The following is a 6,644-nucleotide window of genomic DNA, read 5'->3' on the forward strand; positions in this document are numbered from 1 at the left end:
TATATATTATCGTCTATGATTCGCGTTTGTTTTGACAAAAAAAAAGGAGAACGGCTTCTGCAACTCATAAGTGAAATTTCATAAGAATTGTATGCAATCTGATCTTTTGTGGTGAGATTGACTTGATAAATTAGGCGTTTTGCGATATTTTAAATGGAGCAACGATTTTGTATTACATTGTTGTGTGTGTAAAATTAAATTAGCATTCTGTGGATTGTCTAAGGATATTACAGAATGCTTACGAGCTAAGTAACTTAAATAAAAAGGTGGTTCAAGCGTTTCGAACACGGATAAGGGGTCATGGAGGACGATTCTCATCCGCGAAGGCCTATCATAGCGATCACGGACAAGAACCAGGGTGCCTTTCAGGGTTGTGTTCAATCATCAAAGGAGAATTGTTAATCATAAGTTTATGCCATCCGGCTACTTGGTCACCAAAGAATACAACCAAGAATATTTAAGCAAATTGCGCGAGTCTCTCTGATGTAAGAGACCAGAATTGTGGTCTACCAAGTGCTGAGTTCTCCCTTATGACAATACACTAAGTCATACTTTACTGCTCACACAGCCGTTCTTGCCAAGAACTGCTGTTTGATGCCTTTGACCCCCCGTACTCATTGAATCATAGCCTCCTGCAACCCTTTCCCTATTCCCAAAACTAAAGAAAAGTCTCAACGGATATAGAAATGAATGAATGAAGAATTGTTGACCGAAATAAACTCATTTTGACAATTGAATTTAAAAAGTGCTTTGAGGATTAAAAAAGGGTGGCGTAAGTATGTTACATTTGGCAGAGGTTACTTCAAATGGTAAAGCTTAAATTGTGACGATTAAATAATGATTTGTTAGTATAGAACAAACGACTCCTTTATTCCTCAACAAAGCGATATATATATATATAAATATGTATTAAGGTGAAGAGGAAGTTCCCGTGCTGTTTCTTCACAGAACAGAAGACATCATAGTTTTCATGTTCGTGACCATGAGCCATTATGGCGCGTATCCCCCATTCGTGTCACAACTTCCTCCCATCTTTCCACTAAATGATGTATGCTGTCCCGCCAATAGGTAGCAAGTTTCGTCCCAAGGAAGCCACGTTTTGAGTTGTTGATCCGCGTCGAGGGTAAAACTTCGAATGTGATTGCCCAAAAAATGAACAAAATGAAAACGCATCGGCGTGAATTCCGCAGAATATCGAAAGTACAACGAAACGATGTCCAGGACGACAGTTTTGATGATGTTTGCTGTGTATGACTTCACGTTGTCATGAAACAGGATGATTTAACCCGTTTTGAAGGGACTAATTCTTTCAACCCTAGGCTTTACCTTTTTCCTTGGAGTCACCAGTCCGATCCCTGGTTCTTGTAGACGCAAGGACACTACTTAGCATTACCAGTGACAAATTCAAGAAACAATATGGCCGCGTGACGTTCGACAGTGGACTAGAGGTTGAGGCAAGATATACTAAACTACAATTACTTGTCGGGTTGAACGAGTTCCCGAGCTTCAAATTTCTAAGTAAATCCAAGAGACTTAATGTGTTTAACGACGGTCTTGCGACTGTAGCCACATCGTATAGGTTCATTTTCGAATTGTTTGTTGGTCACCTCATTACCAACATGCCTTCAGATGGCCTTCATAAGCCCAGACTCTTGAGCATTCCTTTCAGCCACAGTTTCGGCGGCGTTTTGACTCTGCCAGGATGCGTGGTGGTACAAAAAGGATTAAAGATTCACCTTCTTTCAGAATTTTTCCGTGACGAAGTTGTATCCATAAGGTAACATTGTTACAGCACGTCGACAAAGCAAGAAAGACGCTTTCGGACGCTATATCAGACGCAAACAAAGGCCACGAGTTCGAAACGTAAGAAATATTAAGAACTTGAAGCAAAAATAATCTGTGCGACAGAAAAGGACGGTTCGATTTGTGTAGTAGCCAAGTTGATAGGCTCATTAATAGCAATGTCTGTCTTTCCAGAATGGATTTTGATTTATAAATGGGTTGATTAATGAAAAATAATAATAGTGAACCTCACCAATGTATTCGTGCAAAAAATAAACAGAGCTCTTAAGTTTAAATCTGAATAAAAAATAAATACAGCCTTCGGAAACATAGTTCACTTTAACGTAATTTATTTATCGCGAGCAGGGACTGAGCACACGTACGAATCTAGCCTACGATTTTTCGTTCGTTAAAACTTTTTTTACGAAATGACCTTTTTCTTACTAGGGTTCGAATGAGATATCGTCATAATATCCATATGTGATTATATTTCTGTATCCTTTACATGTCTATTCTTCCGGCCTAGCAAAATTCCGGTCCTCTTCTTTTTTGCCTCTCCTGAATCGCTTATGTGTCTGCCCGCTACCTGTCTTCCGCTTAACGATAAGCGATATAGCACGATTATTAAATATCCGTTGTATCTGTCGGCAATGCGTAGTTGTATTATATAGTACAAGCTGTTATACGTCGACTTACTAACGTGCGTCATTATGGCGGCAACGACAAGAACGACAACAACAATTGCGCCAACAACAATTGCGACAATATTACTACCAGCGGTGACTTCATCGGGTACGAAGGCACGAATACGGGCGGTCAGTAGCTGGAAACGGTTTAGGCTGGCGGCCCATTACGCATAGGTTCCTCAGCCCATCATGCATTCAGTGCATAACAAATCCTTCATTGAGATTTGTATAAGAAGTGCTTCGTCGCTGCTGATATCGATGCTGTTACCGTTACTAGGACCACCAGAGTCGACTGAGAGCCTCTGAGTACAGGCGGTCACGCAGTTACGCTCCGAGCTGCAGGAACAGTGCAGCTGTGTGTATATTCTAGGAAATGAACCGACTAACGCTGCAGGCGATACTGGCGACGAAGGTGGCGGTGGTGGCGGCGACTGCGATAAAAGCGGTAGCAACAGTAGCGATAGATCGGTAAAATGTACTACTAGAAGGCGACAAGCATTGGACTCACTCTTCGGTTTTATGCCTTGATTCGGCCCAAGCTCCCGGCGTTAACATGCAGCATATAATGATCTGCAGCGTCAACATACCTGCTAGACAGACACACAATATGGAACTGAAATAGAGAGATCTTGCAAAAAATAACAGATGTAGGAAGAAGGCTAAAACAGCTAATAGGCTTCGCACATGTACATATAGCATGGCTTAGTTCGTTCGTAGTGGACGTGCAGAGCTCAAGTAAAAAAAAAACAAGCAAATTGTCTCCATGTTATGGCTGCATGCCTAGAACGCCTACGTAATTAACACCTACTGTGTATATCTATAGGAAGGGAAAATACGTCTGCTATTATATAGCAGCTTTATGGTTGCGTATAACTACATAAGATTTAACTGTCTTACATATTTCACTGCGGTTTAGACAATCGCGAGACATGAGTGATCGTCGAGCATAAAGGCATGCACAGGCGTTTACATGTACGGTGCAATTTTATACGAACAAACAAATAAATCCGATGCCAAAAAAAAAATAATCACGCCTGTGTTCCAGTGGCGTTCGTCCTGCCAGAGTATAGTTTTTTTATAGGCCGAGTCTGCGCTCGTCGCAATTATCGACAGACCCGTTGTAGCTAAATAGTTGTGGTAGTATATCTCGTTTGGATTTAAGGTTCTTAAATTGGCCTTTTATCGAAAACGTTTGCGTTCGACACCACACTCTTGAATGCATCCATATATTTCATATTTGTTTTTTTTTCCAATAGTCGAAACCCATCAGCATTTATAGACCCGTAATGGGCATTGATATCTTTATCACATTGGGACGAGTGCTGTGTGTAAAGAAACCCAAGCCGGTTGAAATTTGTCTTATCGCATTTATATGTCGTTGCAAATTGTATGGGTTATAATAGATGCATCTCATACAAATCATCTTCTGTGGCATCGTTTTGCCATTGTAAATTTTGGAGCTGGCGGTACATGTCAAACCCGTAGCAGTTAGTAATTACTTCCCATTTCGATCTCTTTTCTGATTGTCATCTCCGAAACGATCTATTCAACGAAGAGTACAATTCGAGAAATGTTTATCCTCGTGGCAATTTTGAAACGAATAGAAGAGTGAAGAACTTATTTGCCTTCGTATATGTACAGAAACTTAAGCTTACACTAAACGTATATTTTTTTAACGATATTATTTGCTAGCAAGTTGCTCGGGTACACTCACAGTCAAAAAGGCTACCTGTTTTCTCAATGCAAGCCGACTTTTTGTTCTCAGTGTAGCAGGCACTCGTAGCATCGAAATGCTCGGGAATATTGATTCCTCTATATTTTTACATGCATTAGACATGTATAGGAATTCATATTTTAGGAAATCTCATTTTAACGGCGTTGTTCACTCACGAGCGGTCACGCTACACACAAGGACAAAAATGTCGTCGGCATTAAACCGCACTATATTTAAACGTATGTAAATTCCCTCAGCAGATTAACGGGTAAGTTAGCCCTTCATGAAATAGCGTTAGACTATCATCAAGTAAACATACGTGGTAAAGCACCTGCACACAGCAGTGTTTGACGAAAAACTCAGGCTACCGGCTCATATTCCATCACATTTTCTATAATACTAAGCTAGCCAACTATTGTTTTCTATAGTCGGCCTAGGAAATCGCTATGCTTGGCCTTAATCTCTACAAAAAATCTATAAAATTTTTTTCGGGTAATAGACTAGAGCCTTACTGTTAGCTGTTAGCCTAGCCGTTAGCCGTCGCTGTGTATTCATCTAAAACTGCTACCCGCCTGCGACATGATTAGGTACTCGTGTAGATACTCAGAAGTTCTTAACCTCGCTACTATGCCCTACAACAGTCATGCACTATAGCTTTGCATTCTTAGATGGTCATATCGGCTTAGTTCCTTATGCTCACATTGAATAGCGTCTTATAGCTGAGGAAAACAGGGTCGCAAAGGGAAACGAATTGCCGAGGCTCTCAAGCATAAGGAACTGTCTGCTATGTCGGGTACTGTCCAGCCACTAAACAGCCCTATATATATATATATATATATATGCCAACTAGTGCTATGTGGTATATAGAAGCATCCTGGCTATAGCACTCGTTGTAACAGAGAAAGAAGAACTACTTTATCGTAGGTAGGTTGTGCTATACATGATGTCATACTGCACGCTTTCGTTCTGCTTCGTCTCTACCACGATGATTACGGCGACAACGATGACGACGACGACGACGACAGCGAAACCCATGGCGGGAGCTCGGCAACGATAGGCAGGCAAGCAGACGGACCTCGTCATCTTCATCTTCCATTTTTTCCACGATTTTTTCTCCCCCCACGTATATGTAGAAATTTCTCCAGATTATATGTAATATATATATACAAAGTAGAAAAACCTCCCTTTTCGGACGTACGTACAATAAACACAGAAAGAGCTATGAACAGGAAGACAAGAATTGCCCCAGAGGCAGTATATAAAGCACACAGGCGTACAAGCGCGGATGAAGAAGTTTCGTACCAAGAAGAAAGTGCGCCAAGTAGAGGAATCCTCTCATCTGTGTCAGCGCGATGCCAACGTCGGCCGTCGTGAAGGGTGTGCTGTGGCGACAGAAGAATGCATTTATGGTCAAAGAAGCTGCCGCGGTGGCTGGGACACAGTCTTCAGCTGGAATTGAAGCAACAGCCCAGGCGCTATAACAATAAGGACAGCGTCTCAGCAATCATAATGCTGTCCGAGATGCCGTATAGAGAAAAAATTGTGCTCGAGCGCTCTTCCAAGGAGATCCATGCCAGTGGACATAGGGCGAGCGGTTAGATTCGCAGTAACAAAGCGACTAGCGATGGCTCATGGATCTGCGTAGCCTCTTCTCGATTCGGGGAACCGCTGAGCTGCCAATAAGTAGTTCGGTAGAGTGATCAGACGAGGCAGGCACGAACCTACCACGACAATCACAGGGATCAACGGTGCTGAGTACGAACAATGGAGGATAGCGAGTTCGGTGAATCTCGCACCGCACTGAATGCTGGATAAGTGTAGGGCAAGTATATCCTGGTATACATCTGGTTACCCTCCGGAGATCAGTGGTCAGTATTATACGGGCTAACGGACTGATAGCGGTGACGTTGATGATGTTTATGGTTGGTGTATCAATGGCTGTTTAATAGAGCAGAAAAACTAAAAAAAGACAATAAAGCAACAAGGCGCATTTATATATAGCCGATATCTGTCGACATTATCTCTTTATCATCGAACTGGATCTGACGACCCTTTTTAAGAACGTTTCCGAATCATCATTGAAGTAGGATTAAGTGGATATCCAACCCCGTCTATGCAATTCTGTTCCTTCTTTATTAGGTAATTTCTAAAAATCATTATGTGTACCCAATTAAACATAACTTATGAATAGACGATTTGAAAACTCTAGTAATAAATTAGCGAGATTGAAATAGTTACCTGATAGAAAATGTTATACATTTTCTGATTTACAGAGTTTCGTTTTATTATCTTTCTAATCATCCTTAACATCCAAATGTTACTGGATAGTGCTTATCAGGTTCCCAAGGAGTTTTTCGTCCGATTCCAGCTGGAACGTTGCTTGATTACAATGATATCTTTTATTCTACGAATTTAGTACTTGCTTGCATTCAAATTGGCCAAATAATCTATGGTGGCTACGT

This window comes from Varroa destructor, unplaced genomic scaffold (genome assembly GCF_002443255.2).
Source record: "Varroa destructor unplaced genomic scaffold, Vdes_3.0 BEIS01000007.1, whole genome shotgun sequence".
Lineage (NCBI taxonomy): Eukaryota > Metazoa > Arthropoda > Arachnida > Mesostigmata > Varroidae > Varroa > Varroa destructor.